The sequence below is a fragment of the Asterias rubens genome, chromosome 14 (assembly GCF_902459465.1).
Source record: "Asterias rubens chromosome 14, eAstRub1.3, whole genome shotgun sequence".
Classification (NCBI taxonomy): Eukaryota; Metazoa; Echinodermata; class Asteroidea; order Forcipulatida; family Asteriidae; genus Asterias; species Asterias rubens.
The window spans coordinates 7720063-7743996 of NC_047075.1; the positions used below are offsets into that span (position 1 = coordinate 7720063).

The window sequence follows — 23934 nt, forward strand, 5'->3', positions numbered from 1 at the left end:
TGCCTCCGGGTGAGTATTGTGTGCTTGTGTGAATGATACCATGGTCAAGTGCTTTTACACTGCGGGATTTGCATCCGCAAGAATATGGGTTGGAATCCTACCAAGCTAATTACTGATTTCACAAAGCTAGAATATGGCCATCTAGTTACCTCATCACGAGTTCTTGATTTGTGCCATTGAATTGGTCCGTATATCTTGAGTCTGTAAGTCCGTTTGTCTTGTCTAAAATTGTCTGTTTATCTGTCCCTGTCTGTAGATGTACTTGCTGATTACTACAAAACCTCGGCTTATCAAATCGGCCTATATACTGTCTTTGTTTGTCTTAAAGTCTTGTCTGTGTTTGTCTAGGATCTCCTTGTCCGTGTGTCCTGCCTCTACTTGTCTGTCTGTGTTTCTTTTCTGTGTTCCTTTAAGTCTACCTGCTGATAACTACAAACCTCGACTTATCAAATCGGCCTTCATAAAAACTGTATCTGTTTGTTTGTTTGTTCGTCTTGTCTCTGTTTATCTAGTTGTCCTGTCTCTGTCTGTCTGTCCCTTTATCTTGTGTCTGTTTGTCTGTTTGTGTTGTCTCTGTTTTTCTGTTTGTGTTGTCTCTGTTTTTCTGTTTGTCTTGTCTCTGTTTGTCTGTTTGTCTTATCTCTTATTGTCTGTTTGTCACGTATCTGTTTGTCTATTTGTGTTGTCTCTGTTTGTCATTGTTTCTTGTCTCTGTTTTTCTGTTTGTCTTGTTTCTGTTTGTCCCTTTGTATTGTCTCTGTTTGTTTGTTTGTTTGTCTTTACTATGTGTGTCTATTTGTCTTGTCTCTGTTAGCATGTTTGTATTGTCTCTGTCTGTTTGTTTCTGCCTTGTTTCTGTTTGTCTATTTGTCTGTTTGTCTCGTCTCTGTTTGTATGTTTGTCTTGTCTCTGTTCGTATGTTTGTCTCGTCTCTGTTCATATATTTGTCTTGTTTCTGTTTGTATGTTTGTCTTGTCTCTGTTTGTCTTGTTTCTGCGTTTCTATTTGTCTCATCTCTGCTCGTCTATTTGTCTTGTTTCTGTTGGTCTGTTTGTCTGTTTGTCTCGTCTCTGTTTGTCTGTTTGTCTCGTTTCTGTTTGTCTATTTGTCTATTTGTCTCGTCTCTGTTCGTCTTTTTGTCTTGTTTCTGTTTGTCAGTTTGTTTGTTTGTTTGTCTCGTCTTTGTTTGTCTATTTGTCGTCTTTGTTTGGCTGTCTTTCCTGTCTCTATTTGTCTATGTTTCTCGTCTGTTTGTCTTTTTGTTGTCTGTCTCTACATTGAGTTGGCCCAGAATAAGTATACAGTGCAGGTCTTGCTGTTCTCACACTTTTCTTCAAAATCAATAAACAAGACCCCAGTAACACTTCAAGACTAACCACACAAACATAACAACACCCCCCCCCCCCTAAGGTAAACAACGCGATCCAAAGATGTTATCCTTGCCAAAAAAAACGATAACTGAAAAAATCGCAGACTTGTCTCCCATCCTCCTCTAATTTCATTACTTCCTAATTTGATTATGCTCTTGAGAGGAGAAAAAAAGCAGCAACCAAATTGACGAAATGCGATTAGATTGAAGTGGCGGAGTGCAAGAAATCAACACAGAGCTTAAAGATGACCGTCTCCATTTTCCTTCCAGTAAAAAAAAAAAAAAAACTCAATATCTATAGATCCGGATCACTCCTTAGGGCTCAAGTGGGATTAAGTAGCGAGTGCTCAAGGGGACGGATCTGTGAATAAAGATGCTATCTTGAAGACGAGACGCTAATCTGATATCAGATCATCTCTACGAAACATATAGGGTATTACTTTTCGTAGCCTCTAGCTCGAGTCGGATTCTGATGCAAATCTGTTGCCTTTCCTGCTGTTATTTCACCTGTTCAATGATCGTAGTCTCTAATGCAGGACGGGGTACTCGTGCGTGGGAATGGCATGATTCATTTCATTCAACGGGTTGAATTACGTTTATTTCTTGCATAGGTGAGACACTGAAAAAGGAAATATCTTAGTTCATAGCCTGTCTTGTATTTTGTCCTTTGGATGGGACGTAGGGCCGTTGATCCCATGTGGTGTCTAAAGCATGTAAAAGAAACCAGTGCGCTTGTCAAAAGAGAAGAGGTTCGCCCCGGTGTTTCTTGCTTTTGCTGCTATTGCGCCGTAGCATCTTGTAAACAAAACCTTATAAGGTGCTAAATAATTTGGTTTCAGAATTCATCACTGCAATAACCCATCTTTCTGAAAGTTTGTATATACTCAGCGCCTTGAGGGTGTATGTGTGTGTGGGTATAATAAAGCAGTACAGACAAAGTGTAGACATTGGAACAAAATGGGTCCAGCAAACTGTCTATGTTTGTTTGTTCGTTGTGTCTCTGTTTGTCCGCTGGCTGACTAAAAGCCTCAGCTTATCAAATCAGTCTCTATACTGTCTTTGTATATTTGGTTTGCGGTAACACCATGTGTGTATCTACTTGCCAGGTAGAGTTGTTCTTAGGGAACTGTCTTGCTTTATTCTACTGCCGTGGAGTAGATAATCGGAGGTTCGGGAGACTTCTCAGTTCTGAAAAGAACTGTCCTGCTTTTTAACTATTACCAGGGCGGATGGTATAGAAATTAGACTGGACTACTACTTTAGCTTATAGGATCGTTATTAACTGTACTGCCGCGGAGTCAGTTCTGAAATTGGTCTCAACGTTTCGACTAGCTTGCTCTAGTCATCGTCAGGAGACTGACTGTTTGCACATGTAAATGGTCTCTGTTTGTTTCTTTGTCTTCTTTCTGTTTGTCCATTTGTCTTGTCTCTGTTTGTCTGTTTATCTCGTGTCTATTTGTATATTTGTATTGTCTCTGTTTGTCTGATTGTCTTGTCTCTGCTTGTCTAATTGTGTTGTCTCTGTTCGTCAGTTTGTCTGGTGTTTGTTTGTCTATTCGTCTTGTCTCTGTTTGTCTCTTTATCTTGTCTCTGTTTGTTCATTTGTCTTGTGTCTATTTGTCCGCTTGTCTTGTCTTTGTTTGATTGATTGGCTCTCTGTGTTTGTCCGTTTGTATTGCCTATGTTTGTCAGTCTTGTCTCTCTCTGTCCGTTTGTCTTGTCTTTGCTTGATTGCTTGGCTCTCTGTGTTTGTCCGTTTGTATTCTCTTTGTTTGTCTGTTTGTCTAGTATATGTTTGTCCATTTGTCTTGTGTATGTTTGTCTGTCTTGTTTCTGTTTAGCTATTTGTCGAAGAGTAGATTTCTCTTGTGTCTCTCATTGTTCGTATGCTTGTCTCTGTTTGATTTCTTGGCTCTCTGTGTTTGTCGGTTTTTCAAGTAATGTTTGTCTATTTGTCTAGTGTATGTTTGTCGGTCTGTCTGTCTGTCTGTCTGTCTGTCTGTCTGTCTGTCTGTCTGTCTGTCTGTCTGTCTGTCTTTGTTTGTCTGTTTGTATGTTCTCTCTCTGAGTCAACTACCTGCAAGTCTCTATTTCCAAGTACCCTCCCACTAAAAATGGGAATCAAATATTCTGCGACATGGGAGATGTCACCTGTAACATGAACTGACTGTCAGTCGGCTTGTGGAATCCATTGACCTTTAAGCTGTTCCATCGATCCCATAAAGGTGATGATCTGACTCACTAAAGTCAAGTTCCGGGTTGTTCCGTCCGGAGCATTATTCATCCGTGTCACAGCGTATGGATGGACACCAAAGGGATCTGGACAGGTGGACTTGTTGCTGAATATAATGGCGTAGTTTAAAGTATCAAACTTTGCATATTTTGTCGTCTTTTGGACTTGGTTTAGGTTGGTGGGTTGCTTATTATTAAAGACACTGGACACTATTGGTTAATGTCAACTTCTTGACTTCTCACATTTGAATTCAGTTGGTCGTCAAAGTTGCGAGACAATAATGACAGGGGAGCCGTTTCTCACAACGTGTTATATTATCAACCTCTCCCCATTACTACTTACCAAGTAAGGTTTTATGCTAATAATTATTTTGAGTAATTACCAATAGTGTCCACTGCCTGTAAGCTGCCTTTAATATATCCTGCTGAAAATGGATAATTTTCTTAGGAGCAGATCATCAATTTGTAATGGATAACGAAAGAAAACTAATGCCATTGACCGCTAGAGTATATTTTCACCGGGATGACTAATGCCATTTTAGTACGGAAAATAAGACACACACCATAAGCTCGTAACTTGATCCTTGGCCATCACAATCTGTCTTGCAAAAAGCAGATTGTTTTACAGATTTGTTGCATATTCAAGGCGCCTTTTCAATTTAAAAATTAATTTCACTCTCACTTTTATTCTAAAGTATTACTAGTCTTATTATTGTTATTAATTCATTGACCTGAACAGATACAAGTACATACAAACGCAGGGTGTTTTTTATATCATTCATGTCTCACAACTTCGACGACCAATTGAGCTCAACATTTCACAGGTTTATTTTATGCATTTTATGTTGAGATACAGCGAAGGTGAAACGATAACACAACGAACCAATCAAAATAATAAAGAATCCAATCATTATTTAAGCAAAGATCATTAAAAACATACAACAAAAACGAACAGAACAAGAGCGGAGGGCAACTACATGAGCAAAAACAAAATGAATGAATTGAAGAGGAGCATGCAGGCATGGGGAGTAAATCAACTGAGGGAAACAACTGGACAGACCAACAAAGAACAACGTATTTGGGTCAGGAACAACAAAGGTGAATTTGATTACTGCTGCTCGGGAGCATGTTGTCCCACGGGACTTTATCACATATATCGACTATACGCCGAGCAAAAAAAATGCAATTGTTTTTGTGGCAATTTGAATTACATAGTTGACCTTGAGTGGTTGAAATAAATTGACAGTTAATAAGTGACGTGCCTGACCAACGCTGATGAGATAAATGAGAATGGAATGAGGCAAGTCTAATTATAGACTGGCAAAATTACCTCTGCTGGCCCAGAGTGGTTGAAATGAAAGGAGAGTGAATAATTGATATGACTGACCAACGATGGCGACATAAATGAGAACAGACTGCAGCAAGTCTAATTTTAAACACAGTGGTTGACTTAGTTTGGCAAAATTGCTTAGCTGGCCCCGAGTGGCTGAAATGTAAATTGATTGATTGATTGATATGACTGACCACTGATGATGACAAAAAAGGAGGATGGACTGAGGCAAGTTTATTTTGTTAATAAATTGGTAAGCTTATTATAGACTAGCGAAATGAAAGCACGGTGACCCTGAGTGGTTGATGGATGGGTATTTTAATGAGTGATGTGTCTGACCATCGCTGATGACATAAAGGAGGATGGACTGAGGCAAGTTTATTGTGTTAACAATTTAGTTGGCTTATTTTAGACTAGCAAAATTAATATAGCATTAATTTTGGGCATTAAATGATTAATATGGCTGCCCATCGATAATGACACAAAGAAGAATGAGCTGAGGCAACTTTACCATACTTGGTATGTTATTGGGAGAATTAGATTTTGAGGTAAGGATATCAAGCATCTGAAAGCACACAACTTCATGTGACAAGGGTGTTTTTTATATCATTCATGTCTCACAACTTCGACGACCAATTGAGCTCAACATTTCACAGGTTTATTTTATGCATTTTATGTTGAGATACACCAAGTAGGAAGACTGGCCTTTGACAATTACCATTAGTGTCCAGTGTCTTTAAACACATTTGTTGACTCGTTTGTAGACTGGCAGATGAAAGTTTGGCCATGTGGTTGACCTGAATGAACATTTAAAGGCAGTGGACACTATTGGTAATTACTCAAAATAGATATAAGCTTAAAGGAACACGTTGCCTTGGATCGGTCGAGTTGGTCTATAAAAAAGCGTTTGAAACCGTTTGTTATGAAATGTATATGATTGGAAACATGTTTTTAAAGTAGAATTAATGATCCACACAAGTATCACTCAAACTTGCACGGTTTTCATTTTACGTCTCGAATTAACACGGTCGGCCATTTATGGGAGTCAGTTTTTTGACTCCCATAAATGTCCGACCGTGTTAGTCGACGAGGTAAAACGAAAACCACGCAATTTTGAGGCATATTTGTGTAGATCATTGTATTCTACTTTTACAACATCTTTCTAACTATATCAATTTTATAGCAAACGGTTACAAACGCTTTTCAAAGACCAACTCGACCGATCCAAGGCAACGTGTTCCTTTAAAACCTTTCTTGGTCACGAGTAATGGGGAGAAGTTGATGGTATGAACAATGTGAGACAGCTCCCTCTGAAGTGCCATAGTTTTCGAGAAAGAAGTAATTTTCAACGAATTTGATTTCGAGACCTTATGCTAGGAGTCAACTGGGCCAGCGCCAGTTGGTGCCAGTACGCGCCAAAGATTATGTGATTGAAATCAAGCATCTGAAAGCACACAACTTCGTGTGACAAGGGTGTGTTTTTCTTTCATTGTTATCTCGCAGGTTTGATGACCGATTGAGCTCAAGTTTTCACAGGTTTGTTATTTTATGCATATGTTGAGATACACCAACTGTGAAGGCTAGTCTTTGACAATTACCAATAGTGTCCACTGCCTTTAATGACTGGTCTAGCCGACCAACACTAATGGCATTAAGGAGAGGACTGAGACAAATTGTTAACGCAGTGGATGGCTCCTTTTTAGACTGGCAACATAAGTAGTAACCATGGTGACCATGAGTGGTTGAATAGAATGACTGCGGCTGGTCTCGTTTTGTTAACACAGTGGTCGAATCGTTTTCGACTTGCAAGATTGGTTTAATTTGTGCTCCATCACGCTCTAGGTTCCAGTAACTTATGTCATGGTCAGTTTTAATGCACTTTTATAATTACACGGAGTTTGTGTCAGACTGATAAAAATAACAGCACGATTGTTCCCTTTTGATGGAACGACCTTGTTGCATATAATCAGCGACCTCGGGCGAAAAGCACTCCAGGAATGAAGGCCTTATCTACATTAAACTTGATTCACAAAACCATTCATTGCAAATTGTAAATGACTTCCGAATTAATACTTATTCATCCTAAACAGTACATTACTGTCAACATTTACTTCATCCGTTGGTAATTTTATTTAAAACCTTGTTCGGTCGTGTACGAGCACATTTTGAGTAGCTGTTACAAACCAGAAAGGTGATACAAATGCAAAATGTATTTCTTGATACGTTTCGACCCTAGCGGATTCTTTCACAAAGGCTAAATGACAACACAACAATTTATTTATTGTGAGTTTCTACAATTTGACACAGTTTATAGATAATGATATTTGAAGGCTTCCCTTAAAATATTACTTGCTGAGGTGCTGTTAGCTTTTTCATTAGAAATGAGTAAAACAGTGTCACGAAAGTACGTTTTACTACATGCTAAAATAATTTTCGTCTCCTGAGACGAAATATTTTCGTGGCTTGTTTTAAGTCATTCTTAAAAACTACAGTACATCAGCAATATATTTTAGAGACGCTTTCTAACTGTCAAAGTTTAATGTAAATCTGTGGATATAGTGCTTGGTGTGCAACAAAATATACCGGTACTCTACTCTTTAAAAAAAAAATAAACCTACATTATTTTCTCTTTAACGTCGAAAAGGGTCAAACAACGATTGACTAGAACAATTACCCTCGCTTTGTGTCGACATGTACGTGTCCACTTTACACGTCGTCATCTTGGAAGATGTCACCCCCACGTCTAGAATGACGTGACCCACGTCAGCACGCGCAATCCACGTTAATACCATACACGATTGACGTACAATATTGAATAACTATCCCGTGGATTACCGCGATAAACCACAGTTTCATCTGTCACGTACTGTAACACTGGGGTTTAAAAATATATAAAAAAGTACGATGGAACGTGTATCGAATAAAGCATTAGGGGTTTGTAACGTGCTCGAATGAGGCAATACACTTTATAAGTAGATTGGGACTGCATTACTGCACAATACGGAACTGAGTTGACAGAATTAAAGTATTTTTCATCTGTCAAGATTTCATGTTTCTATGAATCCTGTTTCATAGAATAAGATTATAGGCAGGTCTTGATTTGCATCTTAAATGTCACTGCTAGTCCTGAGTTATAGACCAGTATTGAGATGGGTTGTTAAATCAAATTCATTTTTGCGATGCACCATTTTTTTTTTTCAAGAGTTCATGTGAAAGTAGAACAACAGAGTACAAGTGTTTTACACTACATTACAATTAAGTTAAAGACACTGGACACTATTGGTAATTGTCAAAGACCAGTCTTCTCACTTGGTGTATCCCCAGATATGCATTACATAACAAGCCTATTAAAATTTGAGCTCATTCAGTCGTCGAAGTTGCGAGAATAGTAATGAAAGAAAAAACACCCATGTTATACGAAGTTGTGTGCTTTTAGATGCTAATTGATTTCGAGACATCGAGTTCTAAATTATGAGGTATCGAAATCAAATTCTTGGAAAATTACTTCTTTCTCGACAACTACGTTACTTCGAAGGGAGATGTTTCTCACAATGTTTTACACCATCAACAGCCTCCCATTAGATTTTAAGCTTATAATTTTTGTGAGTAATTACCAATAGTGTCCACTGTCTTTAAAGGTCTCTCAAATTCATGTGTAACTAGAACAAGTGTTCAAGTCTCTCGTCTTTCATTACAATCCCGTAAAAAAAAAAAATTTGTTTTTTAAATTACAACCTCAAATACATGCATAATAAAGACTAAACGCACAAAAAGTGACCAGCCAGGGAAGATCCACATGCCCCCCCTCAAACAAAAAAAAATAAATAAATAAAAATCTCAATTTTAAATCTCAATTGCGCGCCATAAACTGACGCATGCTTCTTTGAATTTTGGGGTAGTTACCAATGCTTGTTCCCTGATTTATTAGTTTGCGATCAAGCCTTCATCCTTGAGATTTGGTCTGTAGTTTTCAACATCAAACAAACAATGAGAAACTCACCAAGATGTGTGCAGTTGATCCTTTGTAGCTATCACCAGTGGTAAACGTGTTGGTAAACGCTGGTAAGCGGTCTGCAATGACGGTTAACTGTCGTAAACGGTATGCGATGACGGTAAACGACAGCAAACACTACCGGTAAACTGACTATAGATGTTCACAAAGTTGCAAACCTACACAAATACGAACAGATACACAATTAAGATAATATAACGAACATTTAAGAGTTACATCCCTTTAAAGACAGTGGACACTATTGGTGATTGTCAAAGACTAGTCTTCTCACTCGCTGTATCTCAACATATGCATAAAATAACAAACCTGTGAAAATTTGAGAAAAGAGGACTAACTATAGAAAAGAGGACTAACTATAATATTAAAAAAGGTTAACGAAAAACAAAATCAGCCATAAAGACTGCATATAGTAGATTATCTGCTCAATTGGAATGACATATTATGATAAAAGTACAATCAAATCACTCTATATCGCCAGTGTTTACAAGATGGATGTTTATACGATCTCTTCTTGGACAAGATTAATGATTGTTCTCTACACTAAAGACAGACATACACTGCGATGAATTGATGTAGTGTGGAAACGACGTAGAAATCCATTCATTGAAATATGAAAGATCACTTCAATTAGTGGTAGTGGGCTCGAATTCATTGAGCTGTAGAAGGGTAAAAAGTGCATGGGTGAATTTTCTCTAGAGTGCCCTTGTTAATATAATAATTAGTTACACATCTTTTTAAAGGCGCACTACATCTGATGTAAAACCATTTAAATGTCCCCCCCCCCCCTAAAAAAAAAAAAAAAAAAAAAAAAAACATGACAGCTCGCACCTTGGCTTATGAGACAGTTTCTTCATTCCAGTTGTGCCACATCACGCGATACGCGCGACGCGCACAGCAATCTCCTTATAAGAAGTTGTTTACCAGAGGGCTTATATTACCATTTCATAGCTGGAGGGTTGTTGTGTTAAAACAAATTATTGAACATTTATTACTTTTGCATTATTTAGCTTTTTGACCAAAAAGCGTTGATGTTTTTGGACCGAAAAGGTTTTCAACTAGTGATTTAAACCCGCCGAGGCCTGGTTTTTGAAAGTTAACCTCGACTTCGTCTCGGTAAAATTTTCAAGAACCAGGCCTCATTGGGTTTGAACGTGAACGTGAACGTGAACGTGAATGTCCAAAAGCCAACATTAAACTGACTTCACCGTCATGATGATACATTGGTATCGGTTTGTCGCAGCAAATTGCATGGCTGGAAGGTCCAATGTGTTTGTGTACACTGAGCTCATCAAGCGCAAAGTTTAAAGGCAGTGGACACTACTGGTAATTGTCAAATACTAGCTTTCACAGTTGGTGTATCTCAACCTATGCATACAATAACAAACCTGTGAACATTTGAGCTCAATCGGTCATCGAAGTTGCGAGATAATGTCTAAAGAAAAATTACACTTGTCACACAAAGTTGTGTGCGTTCAGATGGTTGATTTCGAGACCTCAAGTTCTAAATCTGAGGTCTCTAAATCAAATTAGTGGAAAATTACTTCTTTCTCGAAAACTATGGCACTTCAGAGGGAGCTGTTTCTCACAATGTTTTATACCATCAACCTCTCCCCATTACTCGTCACCAATATAGGTTTTATGCCAATAATTATTTTGACTAATTACCAATAGTGTCCACTGGCTTTAAAGCCATTGGACCCTTTCTGTTCAGGAAAAAAAAAAAAATCACAGATTTACAAATAACTTACAGGGTTTACAGAAGGCAAAGGTGAAAGACTTCTCTTGAAATATTATTCCATGAAATGCTTTACTTTTTGAGAAAACAGCAAGACAATATAAATTCTCGTTAACGAGAATTACGGATTTATTTTAAACACATGTCATGACACGGCGAAACGCGCGGAAACAAGGGTGGGTTTTTCCGTTGTTATCTCCCGACTCCGATGACCGATTGAGCCTAAATTTTCACAGGCTTGTTATTTTATATAGAAGTTGTGGTACACAAAGTGTGGGCCTTGGGCAACCTTGTTTACCGAAAGGGTCCAATGGCTTTAAAGGGGAAAATGTGAACAAAGGACTGACAAAAATATTGTGTGTTTCGTGTGCGTAAACTCTTGGGGTTACCTAAGTTTTGTATAATATATTGTATGTATTTCGATTTCCACACTAACATGAACCTACTAGATTGCCTAGAATTGCTTAATAATTTACGACGTAAAACATAGCAAAAATAAAAATTCTAGTCCAAATTCAACATCTTTTAAATCGTTGTGGTACCTGTTCCTGAAATATAGGATTCGGACTGCCTCTAGCCACCTCGCAATCTCGTTCGTCTATTCTGCTCCAAACGGCAAATGTCGCGGGTTCGAATCTCACCCAAGTAAAATGCCCGTGGTTGCACTAGCGGTGTTATCGTAGAATGCCTAGTAACGTGGAGTACGCACGCGCAGAAGCCAAAATACCCAGCTAACCAGTGAAACGCTTGACGTAGGCACATCATTATCTGCTTCCTTAAGCGCCGATCTGTTGCTTACAGTAAGCAGAGCCATGAAATCGGGTCCTGTATAGTTGATGAAGTAATTTCCTACTCATTTTTTCCCGCCTATTTTTAACCGAGTTAAAAATGGATTAGTCAAAATAAAAAAGTGATGAAGGACTGATTGCTGGAATGATTGGGTGTTTAATGAAATCTGACATAAGATTTATCGCCAATTCAAACTTGGTTAAATTTTAATCATTTTTCATTAGTTCTAATAACTTTGTATTCTACTGGCTATTGAAGGATGAAAACGTAATGAAAATATAATTTGTTTCATGCAACGACTATGTTTAACGTTGCAAAACGACTAAATATGTGGGCCACAGAAGGGGAAGTGAAAGAAATTACGTCCATTGGTAATTTTCGACGAATTTGATTTCGAAACCACATAATAAGCTTTTTGAGTGCTCGAAATCAAGCATCTGAAAGCACACAACTTCGTGTTGACAAGGGTGTTTTTTCTTACACTATTATCTCGCAACTTCGACGAATTGAGTTCAAATTTCCACAGGTTTGTTTATTTGATGCAAATATGTTGACATGCACCAAGTGAGAAGACTTAACTTTGACAATTTACCAAAAAGTGTTCGGTACAGAAAAAGAAAAAAGAAGAAAAAAAAGTTCACAGATTTACAAATAATTTACAGGGTCCACAGAAGGTAATGGTGAAAAATTTCACTTGAAGTGTTGTTTCACGAAATGCTTTACTTTTTGAGAAAACATTAAAACAATATCAATTCTCGATAGCGAGAATTACGGATTTCTTTAAACACTTGTCATGACACGGCGAAACGTGCGGAAACAAGGGTGGGTTTTCCCGTTATTTTCTCCCGACTCCTATGACCGATTGAGCCTAAATTTACACAGGTTTGTTATTTTATATATAAGTTGTGATACACGAAGTGTGGGCTTTTGGACGAACTGTTTACCGAAAGTGTCCAATGGCTTTAAGGGGAGCAACATTGGGGTTGCCTGCATTTATATCTAAACAGATGGTATACATCAATCTAAAGTATTTATGTATTATATAGAAAACTGTAGCTAAAGAACATCCGATACATCACAATGACCTCATAGCGTATACTTTTTGCAAGAGGTAAAACAACATTGGAACTTCATTCAGTTGAGAAGTACTGGCATAAAAGTCATAGGTTACAAAGCCAAAAGAGTTGGAGTGAATCGAGAAAAACAAAAAAAAAACAGCTCACAACAAAAAACCATAGAAAAATAGGATATCAAGTAACATGCGAGTTCACCCGTCACTCCTGTTATGACCCTAAAGTAAACATCTGACTTCAGCCTGCTGAATAAAAGGATCGTAAACTTTCACGCGAAATAATAACAATGGCAATAATGGGTTTTTTATAAAGCGCTGTCTCACGTCCCCATGGGCGTCCAAAAGCGCTCAGTATTGTGTGCATGCATTGTATGTGTGGCTACGTTGTGAAGTTTGAGACATCCTTTAAAGACAGTGGACACTATTGGTAATTGTCAAAGACTAGCCTTGACAGTTGGTGTATCTCAACATATGCATAAAATAACAAACCTGTGAAAATTTGAGCTCAATCGGTCTTCGAACTTGCGAGATAATAATGGGAGAAAACACCCTTGTTACACCATGGAGGTAGGTCACACGAACTTGTATGCGTTTCGATGGTTGATTTCGAGACCTCAAGTTCTAAATCTGAGGTCTCGAAATTAAATTCGGGAAAAACACCCTTGACTTCTTTCTCTAAAACTAATTTCTTCAGAGGGAGCTGTTTCTCACAATGTTTTATACTATCAACCTCTCCTCATTACTCGTTACCTAGTGAGGTTTTATGATGATAATTATTATGAGTAATTACCAATAGTGTCCACTGCCTTTAACGCATCATGTTATGGTTTAAACCAGAACTATCTGAGATAACCCCTTCTCTTCAAGATAAGCTCACTGTTGCATTTTACATGCATTATACAACACACGGGACCAACGGCTTTACGTCCCATCATAACAACGCAGCAAATTGACACAGTCCCTGCTGGGACTGGAACACACATGTCACTCTGTTGATCAGTAACGCAAAATTAAGTCATCTGCTGAGAACACGGCAAGATTTGTTTTATTTATTTTGTATTTTACTTGCTGCAGAGTTAGAGAGAACTCTGACAGCTTTGCTCTATCCAATTACTGTTGTTTATTTTGTTTGTTGCAAAGAAATAAATAACCCGTAAACAGATACGCATAAACCATGAAGAAAGATGCCTTGACTTCAAAAAAAGAAAGAAGAAAAAAAAATGGCTAGTGAAATGTGACCAAATAACTTTCATGCGAAAGGTGTCACAAATTACATTAAACCATGGAAAGCTGCAAAGTTTCATGTGTATATAAATTAAGATATATATTAAAGGAACACGTTGCCTTGGATCGGTCGGGTTGGTCTTTGAAAAGCTTTTGTAACCGTTTTTTATAAAATTTATATGGTTAGAAAGATGTTGTAAAAGTAGAATACAATGATCTACACAAATATGCCTCAAAATTGCGTGGTTTTCGTTTTACCTCGTCGACTAACACGGTCGGACATTTATGGGAGTCAAAAAACTGACTCCCATAAATGGCCGACTGTGTTAATTCGCGACGTAAAATGAAAACCGTGCCAGTTTGAGTGATACTTGTGTGGATCATTATATTCTACTTTTAACACATCTTTCCAACCATATACATTTCATAACAAACGGTTTCAATCGCTTTTTTATAGACCGATCCAAGGCAACGTGTTCCTTTAAGATATATCAGTTTGAACTAACCCAATGCAATCTATCAAAAAAGGTAGCGTTTTTAAAATATATCTCCGAAAATCCGGAGCAGTATTGCTTCTCAGACTGTGATGCCTTTCAGTGGAGGTAAGTGAATTTGTAAAGTATAACCACAAAAGAAACTGACGGGGAAGCTATTTTAATGCAATTATAATACACTTTAATTGAATTACATTCAATCAAGCTTATAAGGCGTTAGAAATCGGTATTCAATTTAAAACTGCAGGCACAACGGAGAGATTTCAGACAAAAATAGACGCAGATTTGATTTTTTTTTTCGAGTGAATTGTTGAATCTGTTTTGATCACACTACCCATACAAACAATCGTTCAGTGAAATTGAGTTACTGGTTCGGCTTTGGGTATTGTGCGAGAAAGAACAATGCCGCTGTTAAATTGGTTACTGAACTGCCAACGGATGACCGGAAAATGAAGTACACGTGTGCTAGGCACTCTTAACATAAATGAAAATAAACCAATGGTTAAAGGGAAGGTACACTGTTGGTAATTGTCAAAGACCAGTGTTCTCACTTGGTGTATCTCGACAGTATGCTTGAAATAACAAACCTGTGAAATGTTGAGCTCAATTGGTCATCGGAGTTGGGAGAAAAATATGAAAGAAAAAACATCCTCGTTGGACGAACTTATGTGCCCCAGATAGGAATAAAAGACATCTAGCTAGAAGTATTTTATTAATTTAGTGAGAAATTACCTCTATTTCAAAATCTATGCTACTTCAGAGGGAGCCATTTCTCACAATGTTTTATATTATCAACAGCTCTCCAATGCTCGTTACCAAGTCCGTTTTTAAGTAAAAATTTGTTTTGAGTAATAATCAAACGTGTACCTTCCCTTTAAGCCTACAGTAGTTTTTTTTTATACATATTATGAAAATTTAATGTTCTTTAGATAAAACGAAATGGTATGTAATGTTTTTAGAAGAAAGGTTTATAAGAATGGCACAAAATGTACACATGGGCGAGACGCGAGATTGAAATCATCAGTTGAATTTATGTTGTTAACCCTTGCATACAACGGTAGACTGAAAACCGTTGCATTGAGGTTTACTCTAATTCCCTTCCTAGGTTAATCCAATTTTCCCAAATACAAACCATTAAACAAAAATAGGGCAGTCCGGTGAATATGAGTGACCGGCAATGGAATAGAATTACTGTATTGAATCATGAATCATGAAGGCATGGTCCAGAGTTTCGAGAAAGCAATTTACATCTCATTATTCAAGATTGATCAGAGTCTACTTTAAGATAGAGTGTAATTTACAATCCTTTACAAGAAGCAATCATTGTGGGGATTTTTCTTCCCGTGCTCCGGGCAGTTTTGAGGCCGAGCAGTCTAGCGTCGGGCTCGTCACTTCTGGCGTTGATAGAGCATGCGTTTTGTAGTCCGATGGACGCTTATCCATAGTTGCTTCCCTGCCCCTCGGGGTGTAGTGTGTGAAACGTGTGAAAGCTGATGTAGTGTGGGATACTCATTTTAGCTGATTGTTATTGGTGTTTTCCTCTAGCGTGTGATGGAGACTGTTCATTGTTAACATGAATTAGCGCTTGCAACTGTACCTTTTTGTCATAATTGGATGTTTATTGGATTAGTTTGTCCAGCCCTAAAGGCAGTGAACACTATCGGTAATTACTTCCATAATTTTTAGCATAAAACTAACTTGGTAACGAGCAATGGAGAGTTGTAATATAAAACAAAGTATAAACCACTGTGTGAAGCGGCTCCCTTTATAGTATCGTAGTTTTTGAAAAATATGTTATTTCTCATTCGATTATTAAAACTGACTTCAGACCTGAAGCCTTTTTGGTCTGGAAACACACAAAGTAATGCAGTAAGGGTTGAGTTTTCGTTTAATAGTCTCTTGCAACTTCGATGGCCAGGTAAGTAACCATTTTCACAGATGTGTTAATTTATGCATAAGCTGCGATACACAAAGGGAGAATATTAGTCGTTGCATTAATTTGGTATCGAGAGTGAGTAAGCAGTGCTTTTAAATGGAAGGTATGGCCGGGATTGCAGTTGCAAGGCATTAATGAGGTATACGATTTAGAAAGGCCAGTTTGAAAATGGAGGAAGGTTTTCAAGAAATATTACTTATTTTGTAAAATTTTTTAATCGAGCCCGCATACTTAATATAGCTTAAAAATTACACACATTTTACGCACAGTGTATACGAGTGGGTATTCATACTGCGGCGGTCTTTTTTTTTCGGAGTGAATAATGCGACTGCCTTGAGCAAGGCTACATTAAAAGATGTTTGGACTTTGTTTTCACTGAAGATGAAGTAACGGGGTCTAAGAGCTCCACTAAAAATAAAAATAAATAAACATAAACAAATAAATCTACACAGCAAAGCAGATAATATACAAATGGAGTTTAAGTAAACCAAATAAAGGCCATAACACTTAGGTCGATATAGCGCGCCACCATGCGGTGTAATCCGGACAGCTAGGTGGATGATCCATTTGCTGGGGTTGAAACATTAACCCAGAAATTGACACTCAAAGCCTGACTCCAGTACATACCCTCAAGGATCTTTAGTAGCAATAACCCATTCACACGTATTGTCAAATTAAGTAGGATGACGTGAGCATGTGACTTTATGCCAAAGGTCACAAAAAGGTTTTCTGTATTGAGGACCCATATATATCTGTTTAACAGGTGTGTGGTGTGTTTTTTTCCCAGGACGAACGTGGGTAATTATCTGCACACGTTCGTCCTTGAAGAAAAAAAATCGCCACACACCGGGGTCGACCCAGGGGAGCTAAACGAACGCACCCAATGTTAATAAGATATCACCTTAACACCTACTAAGAAATTAAGAAAGATGAGGTAAGCATGTGACTTTTTGCTAGAGTTCACAAACTGTTTCCTGATTTCGAGGACCCATTTATATATGTGTCACCATGCAAATAACAGATTACGTTATCACCTACTGATATAATTGGGATGGGATGGTGTGAGCTTGTGATTTGTTTGCCAAAGGTTACACAACTTGTATCTTCATGACCCAGATCTGTATGGTTAGCCATGTAGTCAGGATGCCATGTTAACACCTACTGACGATTTCAATTGGATGGGGCAAGCGTGTATTTTTTTTTTTTTTTTTTTTTTTTTTTTGCCAAAGGTTGCAACACTGTTTTCTACGTTCATGATCCATTTATCTGTCTGCTAACCAATGTAAGAAGAAAGTGTGGTAACACGCAAACACCTATCTAGTGCACCCTGATTGATCACACTTACTTAAAGGAGCTGGGTCGTCATGATTGGCAGGCCCTGTGGCTGTCAATTGAATTATGAACTCTGACCCAGTTACCTCACGCGCGTGCCGAATCTATGGGAGCTCTGTAAACTGGGTTGCAAGTCATAATTCCATGTACAGCCACGAGCCTCATTTATCAGATTGAAAGTTCCAGCCCCCCCCCCCCCCACCACGTTAAAGGGAATGTACACGTTTTGTAATTACTCAAAACAAATATTAACTTAAAAACGGACTTGGTAACAAGCATTGGAGAGCTATTGATAGTTACAACATTGTGAGAAAAGGCTCCCTCTGAAGTAGACCTATAGTATAGGACTCTTTCTCTGTACACAGGATTAGAGTCATAACTATTGAGGCCCGTTTCTGGGGCGGACATTTTTCAAAGCTTCATAACTCAAATCTTACCTGCAACAAGCCACTACTTACATCAGATTCACATTCCATGGCGTCATACATTTTTCTGCGGCGGGTTTTGGTCGTCATATATTCTTCACAAATCCGTCATTTTCGTAAAATAATGCAGCTACATTTTTTTGCGGAGACTAGTCTTTGACAAATACCAATAGTGTCCACTGCCTTTAAAGGATGTCGCACTTAGATTGCTATCTACTGAAGTAACGCAGTGAAACAATAATGTTGTTGTTTTCACAGGTTTGTAATGTTATGCAAATGTTGGGATACACCAAATGAGAAGACTGGTCTTTGACAAAGGTGTCCAGTGCCTTTAAAGTTAGTGCGGACTACATCAGGATCCGGTGTCATTCAGATTTGACATTTTACTGTTTTTAAGAGCTTCTGCATTTGTGTTTTTGATAAGCAAAGTGTAAGTTCGAATCCCCAGCCGTGACACTTGTGTCCTTAAGCAAGACACTTAAACATTGCTTCGTCTTCGGATGGGACGTACATCCGTTGGTCCCTTGTATTGTGTAACGCATGTAAAAGAACCCAAATGCACTCATCGAAAAGAGAAGGGGTTCACCCCGGTGTTCCTGGTTGTGGCTGCTTAATGCGCCGTAGCACCTTGTAAACCCTTATAAGTGCTAAACAATTGGGTCTCAGAATCCATCACTGCAATAACCTATCTTTCTGAAAGTTTGTATATACTCAGCGCCTTGAGTACCTTGTATGGAAGATACGTGCGCTTTATAAGACTTCGATATTATTAATAAGTGATTTGTTCCCTGTGAGATAAGCTGATAATTGAAAAAAAAAAAATACAAAATAAATAAAAAAAAACCACAAGGATGACCTCCCTAAATTAGTCCTAATCGGATTTTGCTCTGCTTTGTTCACTTATCATGCAGTTGTGTGCAGTTGAAAGAAAACCGACAGAGCAAACCGCTCGCAACCCATCGGTCTTTGTGACGGTAAGTCAGCCATTTTATTTCATTAGAAAATCAACCTCGATCCGTCATCATGGGAAAGGTAAGGCCAACAAAATAAAAACAAGTTTAGCGGGCTACCATTTTGAAAAGAAAAAAAATGAGTCTCTTTTTACTTATATATGAGCCACCCATTATACTTTCGAAGACAAATGGCCGGGCTATTTTTTAAGATGGTTGCAGGCGGTATTTTCTGAGTCCTTTTTTCGGTGTGCTAATTTCGAAAAATGTGATCCCATTTAAACAAAATAATAATAATAATGAAAAATGGCAAGTAATCGTTTACAATATGTTTCGAAATGACCGCCCCGGCTATGTTTCTATTTTGTTTTTCAGGACAAAAGGCTGAGCTATTGTTCGAGATGGCTATCTGCTCGCTTGGTATTGTTTTTTTGTTTTGTCGGTGAACTAAATTCAAAACATACTATCATTGTTAACTTTTTTCGTGATGGATCGTTTACCACATATTATAAAAAAAAAAAAAAAAAAAAAAAAAACAGGCGGCCTCTAAAAAGGCAGCAGACGGTAACGGTAAACAATACTTTCATTTGTTTGACCTTACAAGTCCATACTTAAATCAAATTAGCGGCTAAGACGACTCTAAAGGTAATCAGTGTTAATAAAGGGAACCAGACTAACCAATCAATACGTTTGATTATAGTGTCTAGAATAGTATTGAGGATGGGAACCCGACTGGCGGTTAATTGTGTTGGTTAAGCGTTGGTAGACACATTAAGCATCGGCCATGAGTTAATTTCTATTAATAAAAGACACCAGACCTTCGAGATAATAAGATTAATTGTCTGGCCTCGCCGATCTGGCACATTAAGATGCAGCCCGCTAAATAATGAGAAATCAGAGCGTCGAGTTCATTCACAAAATATTGTTTACCCTCACAATGTTCTGTTAGACCATTATTAGACAGATTTGAGAGCCCCCACAAGGGTTTCAGTGCAACAAAAATTGAAGTATAAGGAAATGTCTTGGAGCGGTTAAAGCCATTGGACACTTTCGATAAACAGTATTTTCCAAAGGCCCACACTTCGTGTATAACAACTTTTATATAAAATAACAAACCTGTGAAAATTTAGGCTCAATCGGTCATCGGAGTCGGGAGAAAATAACTTTTATAAATTTATAACCGTTTATATATTAAACGTTATTTATAAACGTTTTTAAATAACGTTTTGCCGTGTCTTGACATGTGTTTAAAATAAATCCGTAATTCTCGATATCGAGAATTGATAATTGTTTTAATGTTTTTTCAAAAAGAAAAGCATTTTATGGAATAATAATATGGAATAATAATATTTCAAGGGAAGTCTTCCACCATTACCTTCTGTAAACCTTGTGATTTATTTGTAAATCTGTGAACCTTTTATTATTTTTTTTTTTTCTATTCAGAAAGTGTATAATGGCTTTAAGAGCACAGAATGTAAACTCTGATGTTTTTGATCTGGTGTTTCTTTGACACATGTGTCTTTAAGCAAGACACTTAACCATTGCTTCGTCCTTTCGGATGGGACGTAAAGCCGATGTGTTGTGACCGAGCGGTTAAGAGCACCGAGTTCAAACTCTGGTGTTTCTGATCAGAAGAGTGTGGGTTCGAATCCTCAGCCGAGACACTTGTGTCCTTAAGAAAACACTTAACCATTGCTTCATCGTTTGGATGGGACGTAAAGCCGTTGGTCCCAAATGTTGTGAAACGCAGGAAAAATAACCCAGTGTACTTATCGAAAAGAGAAGGGGTTCACCCCGGTGTTCCAGGCTGTGGCTGCTAAATGCGCCCTCGTAAACCCTTATAAGGTGCCAACAAAATTGGTCTCACAATTAATCACTGCAATAACCTATCTTCCTGAAATTTTGTGTATACTCAGCGCCTTGAGTACCTTGTTTGCTAGATACGTGCGCTATGTAAGACTTCGATATTATCATATTATTAAAAATGTGCCCAAATTATGACATGGGGTTGTTGACCTCCAGCGGTACCCGCTGCCAAAAACGTAGCATTCGAACTGCCTCTAGCTACCGGGCAACCTCGGTAGTCTAGTTGGTAAGACACTGCTCTAGAGTTGCTACAAGGGTCGTGGGTTCGAATTCCACCCAAGTAACATGCCTGTGATATTCTGTTTTCACAAGACTCGGGAAAGTATTGAACACACATCGGTGTATGGATAAAACCCTAATAGACTTCAAACGTTATGTTTTTTAGATGACATTCGGCCCTTAAAGGGTCTATGTAGTTAATGTAGGACAAAAAACACAAAAAAATACAGATTTACACTAAACTTACGCAGTTTGAAGATAATGATAGTAGAAAGCTTCACTGAAAATATTAGTTGCTGAGGTGCTGTAGTCTTTTGAGAAATGAATCAAACAATGTCATGAAAAGTAATGTTCGTCTCACTGATCATTATGTTCAAACTTTGTAAGTTTGATGTAAGTCTGTGGACATTGTGTTTTGTGTTAGAAAAAGTACCCAAATCCTTTAAATAGATGCTCCTATTTGTTGAGAGGTTCAGTGATATGTTTCAAGATTTATGCTGGGACTTTTGAACAAATCACACTGGTGTTGGGGTGTTTTTTTGCTTGGAGGTGGGATAACTCGAGGGGCTCTGGGACTCCCAATCTTAAATTGAGCAGAGGGTTAAAGTTCAAGATTCAATTTATAATGTTCTCTTTAGTATAACAAGCTTTGAGACTTCGAAGTAATTGTTTGTTAAAGGCAGTGGACACTATTGGTTATTACTCGAAATAATAATTATTAGCATAAAATCTTTCTTGGTAACGAGTATAAAACATTGTGAGAAATGGCTCCCCCTGATTTGCCATAGTCTTCGAGAAAGAAGTAATTTTCCACAAATTTGATTTCGAGACCTCAGGTTTAGAACTTGAGGCGTCTCGAAATCAACCATCTAAACGTGACAAGGGTGTTTCATAATTATCTCGCAAGTTCGATGACCGACTGAGCTCAAATTTTCACAGGTTTGTTATTTTATGCATATGTTGAGATACACCAACTGTAAAGGCTGGTCTTTGACAATTACCAATAGTGTCCGCTGCCCTTCCGCATTTTTGCAAAGAATGCTATATGGGAGTATACTTATAGTGGGTAATTGCACCCCTATTCTTGGGTACTTTTTCAATGGAACAAAGGCCTTACAATGTGTTTTGTTTATTTTGTTTTTAACTTAGTTCCCAGCAAAGGGGTTATCAGAGCAGGATAGTATTGGATGTCTGTGGTGGTGGGGGGGGGGTGTCTGCCCCCCTTCCCCACCTCCATGCCAATCTTCATACACCGTTACATTGACTCATGCATTCGTATAGTAGACAGTCTCTCAGTATACTCTAACATTATGTAAACAACCCATTAAGCAAACTCGCTGTTATAATGTTCAACTCGCTTTCTTACTCCACATTAAAACACTCTCGGGTACTTAACCCAGTAAAATCCCATCTTCAATTCCCCAGTGATCTAACCCACTTTCCCCTGCCAGTCAATGTTTGAAACCTCAACCCGGTTAAAAGATGGTGTTGAAATTCATCTTGGTTGAGGAAGTCTAATTAAGTGGAATTTAATCTCTGCACGTAGACGTCACTCCAGCCGTTAACAACTCCAACCACAAGAGATTTGTTTGATAGTACAACAAACAACCGGTCTTGATTTAGCTAAATTGAATTTCCTAACGCCTAGAAGCGCGTTTATTGTGACCATCCCCCGACACCAGGAATGGCCGTATTGCCTTAAAGGCATGTACTGTCAATTACTTAAAAAAATATGTTAGCACAAAGACTAACTTGGTGACAAGAAATAAGCCATTTTCAGATATGGTGGACACAATAATATAGTACAGGTCCCTATGTCAGATATTTTGGTCCAGCTGGATTTTCGTGCCAAAATTGATTTTATTGGCTAACTTGGTCAATTGTGGGGTGCTGATTTCAAAAAAATAAAGTACAATTTTTTTAAATGGCGTCTTCAGCCGCCATTTTGAATCTCAACTTCTGAGCAATGTAGAAGAGTAAAAATGGTGGCTATACCCATGTTTATGATACCTAGGATTCCATTAACATATTTACTTTACTTGTGACTCATTTGGTTAAGCCGCCATCTTGAATTTCAAAATGGCCGCCATATTTAATACACTTTCCTGTATATTTCAAATTGTGAGCGACGTAGAAAAGTATATATGGTGGCAACCCCCATGTTTATGATAACTAGGATTCCATTAACATATTTACTTTACTTGTAACCAATTTGGTTCGGCTGTAATCTTAATTTTCAATATGGCCACCACATTAAATACACATTTGTATATCTTTGCATGTGAGTAACATAGACACCAGCACATTGTCATAAGGCCCTTGTTTACATAAATTTCAGCCTATCCATCAAACATATGATTGTTATCTTGAATCACCTGGTCAGTACCCCATGCTTTTCTCAGGAAGGGCTATTCTATTTCCAGCTGGGGTCTACTGCGCCTTCACCAGGTAGTCAAAGTCGTCTTCTTGTACTGACATCATAATTTGGTGTGTTACTGCAGTCAATGTACAGTGATGTACAAGGCAGGTTATTCTTAAGACAGGAACAACGACTTGTGATTTGCTGTGACATCCACATTTAACAAGTTCAACAACTGCCTGGGGTGCACTGAGTTCAAGACATTTCTTGGCAGAAATTGTCGCATCCCTGTGGCTCGCCAGGAACAACCAATCTCCTATGAAAACAACTTCTAGCAATGGAAATGGTTATCCAGCAGCAATTATTCATCAAACTAAATCCCACATTCACAATATTCTCAATATTAGACCTCACCGAATCCAGACTCATCGACAGTGGTCTTCATCAATCTGATAAATGCCAAAGTTGGTGCGTAGTCGAGTCGTTGAATAGTACCTTTCATCTGAAATGTGTTTTACTGTGTGAAAACATGGAAAGTACAAATCGAAGATTCGATCTCAAAATGCAAATTGTGGTCTTTAAAAACTCGT

At 38.1% G+C, this 23934-nt stretch overlaps 1 long non-coding RNA gene across 1 annotated transcript in view; it reads right to left on the reverse strand.

Annotated features, from left to right (window-relative positions):
- LOC117299407 overlaps positions 1-23934 on the reverse strand; it is a 42949-nt gene that overhangs the window by 15532 nt on the left and 3483 nt on the right. Inside the window, exon 2 of the long non-coding RNA XR_004520071.1 lies at positions 8932-9101. This is a non-coding gene — a long non-coding RNA (uncharacterized LOC117299407). The remainder of the gene's footprint in view (positions 1-8931; positions 9102-23934) is intronic.